This window comes from Meles meles, chromosome X, assembly GCF_922984935.1.
Source record: "Meles meles chromosome X, mMelMel3.1 paternal haplotype, whole genome shotgun sequence".
Taxonomy (NCBI): Eukaryota; Metazoa; Chordata; class Mammalia; order Carnivora; family Mustelidae; genus Meles; species Meles meles.
This window is the reverse complement of record NC_060087.1, coordinates 20,712,501-20,729,260: the sequence shown is the minus strand read 5'-3', so window position 1 is coordinate 20,729,260 and position 16,760 is coordinate 20,712,501. Positions and strand designations below refer to the sequence as shown.

General features: G+C 39.9%; 1 protein-coding gene and 1 pseudogene across 1 annotated transcript in view; both read right to left on the bottom strand.

Moving 5' to 3' along the window:
* POLA1 (DNA polymerase alpha 1, catalytic subunit) overlaps window positions 1–16,760 on the bottom strand; it is a 304,615-nt gene that overhangs the window by 82,928 nt on the left and 204,927 nt on the right. The gene's annotated exons all lie outside the window — the stretch shown is intronic.
* Window positions 7,138–8,357, bottom strand: LOC123935300 (annotated as a pseudogene).

Sequence of the window (16,760 nt, the reverse complement as noted above, 5' to 3'; positions counted from 1 at the left end):
AAAGATGGGGTGGTAAGACTTCAGTATCAAAGACTGCAAAGAAAGAAAGACTTGACTTAATGACTATCTCCCCAACAACTAACAAATTGAAATAGAACCAAATTTTCCTTACTTTTAATCTCTTTGTAGCTAATATCAGTTCTGCTTTAAATACTGTAATCCACTTGAGGATGGGATTATATCATTAATACCTCAGGACTCCCAAGGTTCTGGCATAAGATGAGGAGGCCAGTAGCATAAATTTCTTTAGAAGAAAGGCACTAAAATAAAGCAAAGGATTTTAAACTCCTCAGTGTGAAAATATGAAAGGAAGCAGGTACAGAGTAATTGTTAAGACCACAGACTCTGGAACAAGACCAAATTCAGATCCTGGTTCTACCCCCTTAGCAGACATGTGATTTTGGGCAAGGCTTTTAACCCCTCTGTTTCCTCATCTGTACAACAGGGATGAAAACAGTGTCTCACAGAATAACAATGCAGATTAAGAATTTAAATAGACAAAAAAGCTTACAACAGTGTATATGATTGCTTTAAATCTTTCTGGGGTATAATTTGGCTAAAACAAATCCTTAATGTACCTCTATGGTCTCTGTTTTATTCTAGTGTCTTTATACGTCAGTCTGTACTAAGGTTATAAACCTTACAACCCATTAGAAGACAAACTGTAGCTATGAAAATTGTCTTAAGGTGACTAATAGCTTCATAAACTATTGTAGACTCACAAACACAACAGTAAACATAAAAAGGAATATTCAAGGAGTAGTGTTTTTTTGTTTGCTTGTTTTTTACTGGGGGAAGTCAATTATTGCTTTAAAACATGAAGAGGTAGATTTGGAGAGGCCTTTGCTGATGGTTCTTGGTCTTTCTTTTTGGTGTGAGACCTTACGTTAAAGACAAGTGTTAAATGTACAGAACAGTGGTTAACTGTGTGGCTTCCAGAGTTGGACAGACTGCCTCAAAACCTGGCTCTGACATTTACTGCAGGTGGAGTCCCCAGACGAGTCACTTAACCTCTCCAAGCCTCAGTCTCCTCACCTGTAAAACACCCATGAATGAGAGTGCTGGGAGGACTAAACAGATAACACATATAAAGTGTTTGCCCAAAGTATACTGTTTGCAGGTGATAAGCATTCAGTATGCCTTCCCTACTACTGAAGTATAATACTCTGTAATATCCTTGCCTTGATTCTAAGATATCTATCATTGCATCTTAATGTTTCTGAAACAAAGATTTATCTTATAGCTGTTATCCTTGCTAACAAGTTTCTTTTCCCCTGAAATATTACTACTAAATCAGCATGTGCCTTATAATTGATGGCATGACAGAAGAGAAATACAGTAGGCATAAGCAGATTTAACATTTATGCCTCCCTTGTCCTATTTCATTAGTTAAGAATGAGTTTTTGTTAGTCTTCAGTTCTACTGGTCAGACTACCTTTGGCCATTATCTTGTTCTAGCCAACTCAGTCAATGCAACAGATCCATGTATCTTACCCCAACATGGCCTCTAGGTGTAAAGCCCACAAACTCCCTTTCCTAGCCAGCTACCATCATAATACATGATAAGAAGTAATTTACTTATTAAGTATCATTTAGTGGACCCAATGGCTTGGATTTTTTTACAGGAAATTTTAGGTAGCTATTAACATAGTTACTGAAACCTATTACACAAAGACTTGTGGTAGATGTGTCATGACTTTCCTGCACGATGTCTTGTATAACAAAACATTCAGTGAGAACTCACTGTACATATACTTTCCAAATGTCAGCCAATTAACTGTGTTAAGCAATGAAAAAAAAACAGCAACAAAAGGGAGGTATTAACATATCCACATATGTAATTCAGTAATTCCTTGTCTACATTATTCCAATATGCCAGAATGATACTAGCACTGTAAAAACAGAGCCAACAAAAATTGTTCTGGTTGCTCTTTGTCCTTTCTTTTCAAAGTGCATTATAAATTAAAGTATTAGACACTTGTTTAATTAGAAACAAAGCTTGCCTGTATTTAAGACCTTATGGAAAGCTTACCTAGGCTTCCTCTTATGTTCAGTGGGAAACCACACCATTCTACAGTAAAGTGTTAAAACACAAACTGGCTAATGGACTTTCCCTGGAATAAAACGCACAGCTATGAATGTGTTTTTTTTCAACTGCTTTCACCTAAAAGAAAGGACACAGCAATTTCCTATAACTTTTTTTTTAAAAGCTTTGAGACTTAAGAAGTTATATTTGAAAAAAATCAGAAAAACAAAAACCACAAACCTGCCCAGGCTCCATACCTCTAGGTCACAAAGCATGGGGAGCCCTTTGATAATATATCCTACTAACTCTTTCCCTCCACTTAAAAACATATCCTCAGGTTGCTGAGATAGGCTTCATTCCAGCTTCAACAGATTTAGATCCTATTCCATAGTTTGTTTTTCTGTCTCACCTTTCATGCTCTATCATGCTCCATCTGGGATCTGAACAGAAAGTTCAAGGATCAACAATGAACCATTCCTCGGTTCCTAACCCTACATCATGCCTGCATCATATTCGATTTCTTGGCAGATTGCAGTGACACGAAAAAGTGTACTGTTTTTTTCTGCATTCCTCTCGGCTCTAATTGTTCTGTAATTCTCAATGACTATACCAGAAGTGCCTCTATTTGAGCTCCAGCAGGTCTGTTTCTCTCAAATCATTTGTTACCACCCACCTATCTCACTTGAGTCACCGCCACCTTGAATATACACGCTGTGGTGCTCAATTATTTGGATGCAGATAATCCACATCTTTGTTCTTCCCCTTTCCTGCCTTAGACCACTTCACTTCTCAGCAGTTTTCAACCAGCAAAGTGAGAAAAAGTAATACACCTTCCTGAAATACGGTACTGGAATGTAGTAGGTATTTAAAAAACACTGTGCCCTGCCTGCCTCTTTGCCAACTTGTGATCTGTCAAATAAATACATAAATAAAGTCTTAGATTAAAAAAAAAACCACTGTGCCCATATTGAGTAAACAAGGCATGAAATCAGTCAAATGTTTGTTAGCAACACCCTAAAAGTTTAAAGGGATGGGAAGTGGAGATGATTAGTGACAAATTCAAGTTCTCATTATCTGTGAATTTTATCTGTCCAGTTTCTTGGGAACGGAACATATTTTTATATGTAAAGTTTAATAGAGCAACCTCATAAATAAAGTACATGAAAGTGGAAATAGTCCAGGGTCATCTTTGGATAAGGTGCGTGATGCCACTCACAGAATCAGCTACAAACACTTTTTAATGCCAGTAACATCCCCTGAGGTACACCCAGTGTGGGAGCTAGAACTCTAGGCTCTCTGAACACAGAGCAACAAAAAGAGCAAACGGGTACATTACCAGCTGGAGATGAGGATGTGAATTTGCTAAGCCTAATATGAAATGGCATACAATCACCACCATTATACCATAAAATAAAAGGGAAGAGAAGAAAACATCTTTATTGGAATACTATTCCCCTGCAGAGCCAGCACAAGTGGGCAGAAGCTGTCGGAGGCAACTGGAGCCTGCAGTCTCGCACAGGTCTGTGGGAGGTCTTGCCCACCAATACGACTCCACCTTAATTCATTTCACCTTGCTCAGAAACACTGTTTAACAGTTGTGAATGTAAAACAACCTGAATCAGTAATTTTAAACCAGAAGAACAAAAGGAACATGATTGAAACTAATTTACATTTAATTATTATTACAAAAATTTAGAAACTGTGCTCTTTTTTCATGTGGTCTGTTTTTATTTTTATTTATTTATTTTAAAAGATTTTATTTATTTATTTGTCAGAGAGAGAGAGAGAGAGAACACAGGCAGACAGAGTGGCAGGCAGAGGAAGAGGGAGAAGCAGGCTCCCTGCCCAGCAAGGAACCCGATGTGGGACTCGATCCCAGGACACCGGGATCACGACCTGAGCCGAAGGCAGCAGCTTAACCAACTGAGCCACCCAGGCGTCTCGGTCTGTTTGTTTTTAAATAACCACCTTTAACCAAGAGGAAGGGATATATTTGAAAGAGAATCCAGAATGTTGGCTATGGTGAGACAAAAAGAAAACAAACCAGAACTGAAATTCTCTTGTTCTCTATGATGCTATGCCCGCCCCCTTTCAATAAGTAAGATTAAAGAATGGGAACTTTAAGCAAACACATGTTTATACAGCATAAAAGAACACAGAACTTCCAGAACGCTACCTACCCTTGTCAAAAAAACACAATGCTCCAATACCCAGATTCTCCTACTCAAAACACTGTCATGTTTTTAAGGCTTTACTAATTAAAAGGTTACAACTTGCACGAGTAGTCTGCCACTCTGGTGCCCAAATCTATTCCACCCGTTTCTTAAGCTAAGGTTAGGAAAGACCTTTCTTTTACTTCACTTCAGCAGTGAGATTTTTAGCTTTACTTTTACTTAAACTTTTACTTTAGCAATGAGAATATTTTTTTTGAAGATTTAATTAATTTATTTGACAGAGATCACAAGTAGGCAGAGAGGCAGGCAGAAAGAGAGGAGAGAACTAGGTTCCCTGCCAAGTAGAGAACCTGATGTGGGGCTCGACCCCAGGACCCTGGGATCATGACCTGAGCCAAAGGCAGAGGCTTTAACCCACTGAGCCACTCAGGTGCCCCAGCAATGAGAATATTAATGTTTCTCCAAAGAGATTTCTTTTCTCATAGTTGGATACTTCCTGCATGGTATAGATTCCTCGACATAGCTTAGCAGGGCTCCCAACGACATTTCTGTTTTGGTGTGTCTGGTTTTCAGCTTAGCGGCTTTGGGATTTACCTTATGGTGACCGCAATGCTGGATATTTAATGCATGTAACTTAAAAAAAAAGTTTTTAAAATTTGATACAAAGAGAGACACAGCAAGAGAGCAAAGCAGGGGGAGCGGTAGGCAGAGTGGAGAGAGAGAAGGAGTCCACTGCGGGGTTCAATCCCAGGACCCTGGGATCATGACCTGAGCTGAAGGCAGACACTTAACCAACTGAGCCACCGAAGCACCCCTAGTTCATGTAACTTTTTTGGTGGAAAAGGAATCCTTTTACTTGAAAATGTCCTACAGGCAGAGTTCTATCTTCTTATCACCAGACCACAGAAATCTGTGAACTGTGATTTTCTTTAATTTTTACTTTTAAACTTTTAAAACTATCACAGTAAAATTGATTTGGGACAGGAGTGCAGTTCTATGACTTTTAACACATGTTAACACGCATCACAATCAGGATATAGAATACTTCCATCACCCCCCAAACTTCCTTGTGCTGCCCCTTCGTATTCATATCATTCTCTAATCCAGGACAACAACTGACCTATTCTCAATCATTACAGTTCTATAATTTCAGGAATGTCCTGTAAATGGGTTCCTACAGTTTGTAGTCCTATGAGTCTGGCTTTTTTCATTCAACACAATGCCTCTAAGATCCATCCAAGTTGTTGGGTCTATCAGTACTCCATTCCTTTTTATTGCTGAGTAATACTCCACGGTATGAAAGTACCACAGTTTATTCATTTATCCACTGAAGTGTATTGGGCTTTTTCCAGTTTTTGGCTATTACTTATTCTGCTGCTTAGAAACATTTGTGTACAGGGTTATTTTCTTGTCTGTTTGTTTGTTTTAATGAGCATGTGTTTTCACTTCTCTAGGGTTAATATCCAGGAGGACTGCTAGGTCATATGGTTTACATGTGTATTTATCTTTATAGGAAAGAGCCAACTGTTTTCCAGATGGGCAGCACAATTCAACATTCTCACCAGCAACAGATGAAGGTTCCTGTTGCTCCACATCCTCATCAGCATTTGGTACTATATTTTGTATTTTAGCCACTCCAACAGGTGTAGAATAGAATCTTGTGGGTTCACCTCTTACACTGTTGGTGGGAATGCAAGTTAGTGCAGCCACTTTGGAGAACAGTGTGGAGATTCCTGAAGAAATTAAGAATAGAGCTTCCCTATGACCCTGCAATTGCACTGCTGGGTATTTACCCCAAAGATACAGATGTAGTGAAAAGAAGGGCCATCTGTACCCCAATGTTTATTGCAGCAATGGCTACGGTCGCCAAACTGTGGAAAGAACCAAGATGCCCTTCAACGGATGAATGGTTAAGGAAGATGTGGTCCATATACACTATGGAGTATTATGCCTCCACCAGAAAGGATGAATACCCAACTTTTGTAGCAACATGGACGGGACTGGAAGAGATTATGCTGAGCGAAATAAGTCAAGCAGAGAGAGTCAAGTATCATATGGTCTCACTTATTTGTGGAGCATAACAAATAACATGGAGGACATGGGGAGATGGAGAGGAGAGGGAGTTAAGGGAAACTGGAAGGGGAGATGAACCATGAGAGACTATGGACTCTGAAAAACAACCAGAGGGTTTTGAAGGGGCGGGGGGGGGGGGAGGGGTGGGAGGTTGAGGAACCAGGTGGTGGGTAATAGGGCACGTACTGCATGGAGCACTGGGTGTGATGCCAAAACAATGAACACTGTTATGCTGTAAATAAACAAATAAAAAAAAAAAGAATCTTGTGGGTTCAATTTGCACTTCCCTGATGCTAGTAATTAATTGTGAACAACTTTTCCCATGCATATTTGTCATCCTTATATCCTCTTTGATGAAGAATCTGTTTAAGTAATTTTGTTTATTTTTAAATTGGACTGTCCGTTTTTTTAAATTGTTGAGTTGGGAGAGTTCTTTATATATACTGTATACAGGTCCTTTGTTGGATACGTGATTTATAAATACTTTCTCCAAATTACTGGCTTGTCTTGTTTTCCCCTAACACTATCTTTTATAAAGCAATGGTTTTTATTTTTATCAAGTCCAGATGATTTTTTTTTTTTGAAAGACTAAAAATGTCACTTGGAAATTAAGGGTGGGGGGGCAGGGAACACACAGAAATGGGTTGAGAACAAAATGGCTGGACAGGGAGGAGCTGTAAATTCAGCAACCTACACGCCATGTATCTCAGAGGAGCAGGCTCCCGCACACATGGGCTTCATAATACCAGATGGTCTATTTGTTCACAATATTAAAGGGCATCTAGAATTAGCTATAGTAAGGGATCGTAAGTTGCCTGAAGAATGGGCACAGAAAGGCTGCGTCCGAAGAATGGGCACAGAAAGGCTGCGTCCGAAGATGGCCTGTCACTCGGGAGGGTGGAGCTGCTGGGCCTTCCTGTTGACCACTGTCTTGCAAAAAGTGCAGAAGGGGAAGGGTGCCTTTAGTCATCCGCGGTCATTCCTTTCACTGGGTCCTTTTGTCTCATCTCATCTAGCTGTCTCTTCGTCTCTTCTTCCATCCTTCGGATGTCGTCCATAGTCAGGTCAACCCACTTATCAAGCCAACAGAACAGCTGCCTGTGGAAGTTTGTAAACAGACGCCTTTCTTGCTTATGTATAAAGTTTTCCCCTTTGTTCTGCAGGCCCCACCACTTGAACTTGACAGTAACCAGTTTGTATGCACACATGTATGGGCACTCTTTCTGATTTACAAGTTCTTGCTTCCAATTTGGGCCCAAGGGTCCTCGGCCTTTTTATTTATTTATTTTATTTTTAAGATTTTATTTATTTACTTGACAGAGAGAGATCACAAGCAGACAGAGAGGCAGGCAGAGAGAGAGAGAGGGAAGCAGGCTCGCTGCCGAGCAGAGAGCCCGATGCGGGACTCGATCCCAGGACCCTGAGATCATGACCTGAGCCGAAGGCAGCGGCTTAACCCACTGAGCCACCCAGGCGCCCCCTCGGCCTGTTTTGATAGATTTAAATTTTGCTGGGTCTTCCTCTGCCTTGTAATCCTTGCTAAGTACTTGGCTTCAATCTGCAATGTCTATGTATATGGCTTCCACGTGTTTCCACGCCTCAGGCTCCAATTTATGCACATTCTCCTGGGTGCCAAGATCTGGTTTGTGCCAGGTTTCAATTTTAATCAGAAAGTCTTCTTTCATGTACTCATTCGTAATAACAGTTCTGCAGTAAGGGTAGGCATTCCATGCCTTTTCATGTATATTCAGGGCTCCCTCTGGGGCTAGCATTCGAACGAACGTGGGCACTTTGCTCTGTAAGTGGTAGATCTTGTGTGTGTACTGGCCTTTCTCACCGTCCTTCTCATAGGGCTCGTTCACCAGGACCTCCACGCCTTCTCCACCCTGTTTCATTTTTGCTGGCCTCGGCCACAGAATACAGCTGCCCTACTTGATACTCATCTACAGACACAGGCAGGATGACTCGATACTCCTTGAGCAGTACCATGTCACTCCGCAGCTCGGCAGCTGCCCGCTGCCCGCCCGGCCTCCCGCCCGCTTCCCCGCGGCCGCTCTCCCCGTGGCCCGGCCCGGCCGCCTGTGTGCCCTCGTCGTGGTCTGCTCCGTCCCCGCCACTCTTGCTGCGGTTGCCGCGCCGGCTCCTGCTGCCCCGGCCTTGCCGCCTCCCGCGCCGCTGCCGACGCCGCCGGTTGGGCAGCGCCGCGCGGGGGCGGGGCGTCAAGTCCAGATGAATTTTTAAAGTTTTATGAATCATGGTTTTGGTCTCGTGTCTAAAAGCTCTTTGCATAATCCTAGCTCATAAATATTTTCCCTTACGTATTACCTCTTAAAGTTTTACATTTAGACCTGTGGTATATTTTGATTTAATTTTTGAATAAGGTAACAGATTTAGAGTTCATTTCTTCTGCATATGGTCAAATTTAATTTTTTTCAATTTCACTTGTTTAAAGAACTATATATTCTCCTATTCCTTTTTTTAAAGATTTTATTTATTTATTTGACAGAGATCACAAGTAGGCAGAGAGGCAGGTGTGGGGGGGCAGGCTCCCTGCCGAGCAGAGAGCCCGATGTGGGGCTCCATCCCAGGACCCTGGGATCATGACCTGAGCCGAAGGCAGAGGCTCTAACCCACTGACCCACCCAGGCGCCCCTCTCCGATATATTCTCTATTAAATTGCCTTTGTACCCTTGTCAAAAATCAAACAGTAACACTTCAGCGAATTTATTCTATTCTCTTCCATTTGTTGAGGTGTCTATCCTTTTGCCAATTCCACACTGCCTTGGTCACTATAGCCATATTATCCTAAGTCTTAAAATGAAGTACTGATTCCTCCATGAACAGACTGACAGGGCTGTTGAGGCCACCCACTTCATCTTGTATAGATTTGTATAGTTTATGATTTTTGAGGAATTGGTCCAATACCACTAAGTTGTCAAGAGTATGCCCTTGTTATCCTTTCAGAATGTGGAAGTCTAGCATTCTGAATACTGCTAATTTATTTCTTTTCTCTCTTCATCTTTGCCAGCCTTGCTAGAGGCTTATCATTTTACTGTTCTTTTAAAAATATTTTATTTATTTATTTGACAGAGAGAGAGAGAGAGAGAGAGAGCACAAGTAGGCAGGCAGAGAAAGAGGGAGATGCAGGCTCTCTGCTGAGCAGGGAGCCCGATGTGGGGCTCGATCCCAGAACCCTGGGACCATGACCTGAGCTGAAGGCAGCCAGTTAACTGACTGAGCCACCCAGGCACCCACTGATCTTTTCAAATAGTCTTATTTTGGTTTCCTTGTTTTTCCTTACTCTTCTATTTTCAATTTCACTTATTTCTGGTCTGATCTTCACTATTTCCTTTCTTCTGCTTGCTTTAGGTTTATTTACTCTTCTTTTAGAATTTTCTTTAGGCAGAAAGCAGACTGATTTGAAATCTTTCTTCTTTCCTAATAGAAACATCTAATGTTATCAATTTCCCTCTAAGCACTGCTTTAGCTACATCATCTAACTTTGTTCAGTTTTCTACTTGACCCTTAAAAAGTCACCTAATTCTAATTATGATTATTTAATACTTACTTGACAAATTAAATAGCTTATTTTACCAACTAGGTGAATATACAATCCCTTGACACTTGCTACTTGAGTATTTTATGAATTTTGTGTATCTCTGATGAATAAATAATGGTGTCAGCATTCAAATATCAGTAATTGGCCTACTCTGTCTGACAATACACATTACAATATACATACAGCATATATATTGTTTCAACAAGTGTTTTATTTCATTTTCACCCACTTCAAAATATTTTCTAATTTCACTTAAGACCCTCTCTGACCCATAGATTATTTAGAAATAGCATTGTTTAATTTCCAAGTACTTGAAGATTTTCCTGTTATCATTTTCTTATTGACTTCTAATTTAATTCCAATTATGGTTAGAGAATATGCTTTGTATGATTTCAATTCTTTTAAATTCATTAAGACCCTTTTATGATCCAGAATAAAGTCTATCTTGCTAAATGTTCCCTGTGCACTTGAAAAGAATGTGGACTGAGCTATTGTTAGGTGGAGTGTTCCATAAAATATCAATTAGATCCAGTTGGTTGTCAGTTCCTCTATATCTTTGCTGATTATCTGTCCAATATTTCTATCAATTACTGAGAGAGGAGTGTTAAAGTTACCAAGTATAATTATGGATTATCTATTTCTCCTTTCAGTTCTGCCAGGTTTTGCTTCAGGTATTTTGAAGCACTGTTGTTAGATGCATTCACATTTTGGATTATCTCTTCTTAGTGAATTAGCTCTTTTATGGTTATGTAAAGTTCCTCTTTATCCCTAGGAGTTTTCTTTGCTCTGAAGTCTAATCTGCTATTAATACAGCTAAATTTCTTTTGATTAGTTGCGTGGTATATCTTTTGCCATTTTCTACTTTTAATTCACCTATATTTGAAGTTTCTTTTTAAATTTTATTTATCTATTTGCGGGAGGTGACAGAGGAAGAAGGGGAGAGAACATCTTAAGCAGGCTCCATGCTCGGTGTGCAGGCTGGCACAGGGCTTGATCTCCTAACTCTGAGATCATGATCTGAGCCAAAATCAAGAGTTGGATGCTTAACCGACTGAGCCATCCAGGCGCCCCTGCAATGAGTTTCTTGAAGACACTTTATAGTTGCATCATTTACAAAATCCATCCTGATAGTTTGTCTTTTAATTGGTGTATACACATTTAGACCATTTGCACTTAGTTACTGATATGTTTATGCTCAGCTTTACATTATTTGCTTTCTGTTTTTCCCCGTTTTTCCTTCTTCTTTCCTATTTCCTGCTCTCTTTTAGGGTCTTTTAACATTTTGTATTATTAAATTAATTAATTGTGTTTTGACATCTCTTTGGAGAGTTTATAGTTAAGGATGATAATGTACTTAGAATCAGCATTTCCCCACATTCAGTGGAGCATACAAACCCATCAAAATGCCTTCCCCCTATACCTCTCCCTTCTAGGTTGCAGCTCTCTTACATATTACACCTCCATACAATGAAAACTTTACCAGACAATAATAAAGTTTTTGCTTTCACCTATCAAAAACTCAAGAGCAGAAAAAGTCTATTATACTTACCATTTCTTTTACTCTTCCTTTGCTCTTGATGTTCCACGTTTCTTTCTCCTATCATTTCCCCTCTGTCCGAATAGTTCCTTTATCAGTTGTTTCAGAGAAGGTCTTCTGGCAATGAAGTCCTCTTAGTTTTCTCTCATCTGAAAATGTCTTTCTTTAACCTTAATACTAAAGATTTTTTTTTGGCTAGATATAAGAATTTGGGTTAAATCTTTTCTTTGAGTACTTTAGAAACATTTTTGCACTTCCTCTGGTCTCCATGGTTTCTGGTGAGAAATGTATGATCATTTGAATCACTTTTTCCTTAGAATAAATCTGGCTACTTTAAAGATTTTTTAATTCATTTCTCGTTTCCAGAAGTTTGAGTATGATGTGTCTGGGAATGGATTTCTTTGGGTTTATTCTGTTTGGGGTTCACTTAGCTTTTTTAATTGGTAAATTTATGTCTTTTGCCAAACATGGGAAGTTTTCACATTCTTCTTTCCTTTGTTTGTTTCAAGTTTTTATTTAAATTCCAGTTAGTTAACATATAGTTTAATATTAGTTTCAGAAGTAGAGTTTAGTGATTCATCACTTACATATAACACCCTGTGCTCATCACAGCAATCACATTATTTCTTCAATTATTTTTTTCACTCTGGTTCTCTTCCTCTTCTCTGGGACTGTAGCAACATAAAAGTTAGACTTTTTGTTATTGTCTCACAGATCCCTGAGGCGCTGTTCTCTCCAACCTCCCAGAGTCTTTTTCTCTCTCTTCTTCAGACTGGGTAATTTCTATTGATCTGTCTTTAAGTTCACAGACTCCACTGTCATTTCCATTATACTACTGAGCCCACCCAGTGAGGTTTTTATCTTGGTCACTGTATTTTTCAGTTTTAATATATTTATTTGGCTCTTCAATGTATCTCCTATTTTTGTTTGTAGAAGCTTTGTATTTTTCCATTCATTTCTATAGCATTTACCGTTGCTCACTGGAACACTGGTACAACAGCTGCTTTAAAGTCTTTGCCATCTGATTCCACCCTAAGAGTTAGCTCGTGTTAACATCTTCTTATCGTTTTTTCCCCCCTCCAATGCAAGCTTAGATTTTCCCAGTTCTTTTTATACTAAGTAATTCTGGACTGTATCCTGGACATTTTGAATAGTATGTTATGAATCTACAGGTTTTGTTTAAATCCTATGGAGAATGTTGATGCTTCTGTTTTAGCAGGCATCTGACTTCATTAGGTTTAGACTATGAGTCTTAACCCACTTTCTGGGGCTAAGGCTCTGGTATCAGTTTAGTTTTCAAAACTGCTGCAGTGTTTTTTGGATTTGTCCAATGTATGCATCACCCAGTAGTCAATCTGGGTCCTAGATGGTGGTCTTTTACTTCAGTTCTCAAAGTCTTTGGTATGCTCATTAGGTTCAGATCCTTTCCTTCCAGGTGGGGGGATGAGCACACGTGCTCATGAACAACTTTATGGAGTTACTTTCTTCGAGGTTGTCTGTGCCTGTGATCTCCTTGGTACCTTCCAGGTCTCTGAAGCTATCTCTTGTTTTCAGTCTTCTAGCCAGAAAGCTGGGTCTTTACTTATGACAGAGAGAGAGAGAGAGAGAAAGGAGAAGAAGGAGGAGGAGGAGGAGGAAGAGGAGGAGAAGGACAAGAGGAGGAAGAGAAAGAGCTTTTTTGCCTTCCTTGTAGTTTTGGCTCCTGGTGACTGCCTTTGAAGCTTACTGCCGCCATAGGATCACCTATGGGCTGGGGGATGAGAAAATGAAGAAAAAGAAACAGAAAAACCTGGGGGATTTCTACATTCTTTCTAGGTATTATGAGTTCCTTTTCTTTTCCAAACCATGTTCACAACTTTAAGATCAAGATCAAAATTTTAATCCAAGAAATCTTCCCTCACTAACTGTATTTTACCCTACTTCTTCAGCACTGATGTATCAGTTCTATAATATATTGTTACTTTTTTAAAAAAAGATTTTATTTATTTATTTGACAGACAGACAGAGATCACAAGTAGGCAGAGAGAGGGAGAGGGAAGCAGGCTTCCCGCTTCCCGACTTGGGGCTCGATCCCAGGACCCTGGGATCATGACCTGAGCCGAAGGCAGAAGCTCAGCCCACTGAGCCACCAAGGCACCCCTATATTGTTACTTTTTAAGAACTTTTGTTTCGCCTCAAATGTCTCTTCTCGTGATTCCTCATACTGAAACTATAAAAGGACAGAACCCTTGGTTTCAAAATCCTTTTGACTTCCCATATCCCAGACAAGCATCCTGGAGATAGGATATTCAATATTCAGTAAGTTTAAATATCTGGTTGATAGATGTTCTCATCAGTCTTTGTAAAAACTAGAATTTTCTGGACATTATGAGCATGAGGAGAGAATAATACAGTAGGGGGAAAGTAAAGTGCCAGTTAATCATCAAGATAAAGTAAGGTACAGTTGGTTCCCTTCAATGCTTATTTTGTGAATTAAAATGTATTCCAATGCCACTGATATTACACTCACCCCCATCTGGTGTTTCTTACAACTTTCCTTCTAATTTAGGTGATAACCTTTCTTCTACCACTTCACCATGACTCCCAAGCTGCGATCCTCCTGATGTTCACTTCTGCCAGAAAACTTCAGGCCTTTTTCAAACTAAAGTGCCATATTTATTGCAGTACTTATGTATTTCTTAGCTACTTTCTTTTTTTTTTTAAGTTCTTTAAGATGTGTAAAATTATGCCGCTGTTTTCTTTAGGTTCCTCTAGTCCTGTTCATGTCATTGATTAAGCTTTTGTGTGATGTGCCCCAACCTCTGTGTTTTTTCCCATAAACCATTTAGTTGTTATTGTGTCATTTTACATAACTCGGTGATTTTTAGAAACACATATACTGTGTAACAGGAGAACTGAATGTAAAATGGAGAGGAGAGGGAAGACTGGTGGAAGGATAAGGTAGTAAGGATTAAAAACAAGGAACGGGACACAGAACATACTCCCAATACCTTCTTAATCTCAAGATTTGCCCAAGAAGATTTTCTATAATCTATAACCATTCGAAAAGAAGAACACAGCCTGACTCCACTGAAGTGGAGTCTGGCAGCTAATCAAACTGCGGATTGGTGTGCTCTAAAGATTCAACTTCAACTTATTGGTTCAAAGTAGAAGCGACAGAGCTTCCTAAGACTGGGCTTCCTAATGTCAGGGTATCACCTAAATAGATTGTATAGGGAAAGAGTAGGAGAAGGCACAAAATTCTCCAGCTTCTAAGGAGAGGCACAGAGAAGAGACCCAAAAGAATGTGTTTCGTGTCCTCTCTACTTATTTATTTCTTATTCATCTTTCTAGTCCTAGCTTACATCTCACCTTTGCTATATAATCATCTCTCATCTTTCCCTTCTCTAACCACTTATGTACATGTTTATACTAAAAATTAGTATAGCGGTTGTTAATTACTTCCTGCCACCCCTTCAACACACCTGCATATGGATGAACACAGACCCACCCGAGACAATGGCTCATTCCAGCTGTGTGATTCTCATAACTTTCAGGGATCTGTGCATGTGTGTAGAAGTTTATGTGTGTGTATGTGGTGTCTGTAGTCCAGAGATTTTGTCTCGTCAGCCAGAATGTGGGCTTAAGGTCACAAGTCATTTCCTGCCTCCCAAAGCATATTAAGACACAGAACAGTGCTATGCCAGGAGGGATTCCCAAAATCTTTTGTCTTTTGTATGATAAATAGCCAACCATTAAGTCTGTAGTTGGGTAAGGAGTCTATGCAATTTTTTTAACCTGGAAAATTACTTATTTTTAAGTGAGTAATTAGATGTGTTAGGATTCAATTTAGAATCAGTACACTGCAGGAAGCAATGTCTCTGACACTCATTCTATATAACAACATGAGGAAAAAAAGATCTGAGTCACAAATCCTATCAGTTTTGACTTTAAAATGCTTGCAGAATTCAACCACTTCTCACAAATTCCCCTGCTATCCCTTTGGTCAAGCTGCCATCATCTTTTGCCTGGATTACAGCAGTCAGAGCAATCTATGTACAGTCAGACCATGGCACTCCTCTACTCAGAAGACCCGAGCAGTTCCCCATCTGCCTTATAATGAAAGTCAAAGTCTTTACAATGGTCTACACGACCCCTCCCCCCCATCTCTCTTACCTAACCTCTTCTTCCTCTCCATACTGTTCGTGCATGTCTTGCCACACTGGCCTCCTTGCTATTGCTTAACTATGCCAAGCACACTCCTAATTCAGCCCCTCATAGTCGCTGTTCCTCATGCCCAGCATACTGCCTCCCATCCTCCTGGCCTTGGATCATATCAAGAACTTCCTCAACTGCCCTGTAATGACCAAGCCCCACTTACATCAGTCTCGTTCCTCCTTCCACAGCTGAATTCTTCTCCATGGTACTGCTTACCGCCTGCCATGTCATATAACTACTGTTTATTATCTGTCTTCCTATGCTGAAATGTAAGTTCCATGAGGACAGGGACATAGTCTAGTGCCTTGCTGTATCCCTCGTGGCTGGAACAATGTTGGCCCAGAGTAAGTATTCAATAAGTTTTTGTTGAATGAATTGGGAGCATATGACAAGCAACAAAAGTTATAACCCATGACTCAAAAGCATAATATGATCCTTGCTTGGCATCCCAAGGGAGACATATCCCATGTTGGGGTTATCATCAAGATTATGTCTGAAGGAAGAAATCATACGAAAATGATCAAGCCTACAAAAGATTTTAGACTCAGAAATCTGATTCTATAATTAAAGAGTGCTGCCCTAACACACAGAGGGCTCTGGAAAGCTCCGTTTTTACCATTTGGTTCTTCTCCAGAGCCCTCACGGCTGCTAACAAATATGTTCAGCACTGCATCTGAGTGTAAGTAAGGTAAATAAGGGAACAATGAAGGACAGTAGGGTGAACCTGCACACATTAAGCACCCTTCCTCGAAGCAGGCCTTCCTGTGTCTGTTCACATCTTTGGTGGTCTTCCAATTGAATGAGGAACTACAAATCCCAAAATGCCTTGTAAGATTCTGTGACAGCATTTCACAATGACACTTCCACAAAATACAATCCAGTGTTTGTGATGAAAACTGAGTCAGTGTGTTGTTTGTTGGTGAAGAATGTTTTGCCCCTATTCTGCATAGCAACTCTTGCATGTTTACCCAGACAATGTTTATATTATTATTAACCAGGTCTGATTTTCCAGTGAGTTCCGTGTGTTTCTAAAATGAGAAACAGAGAGCCACACAATGTACAGCCTTAAAAATAAAATTCTGCAGGGTGAGTGAAAGACAATATATCGTCTAAATATAAATTCTAATTTCAGCATGTGGTTTTGCTATTTTTATTCCCCATGGAATTTCAGACCCCCTTCAGTCCGTATTCAAG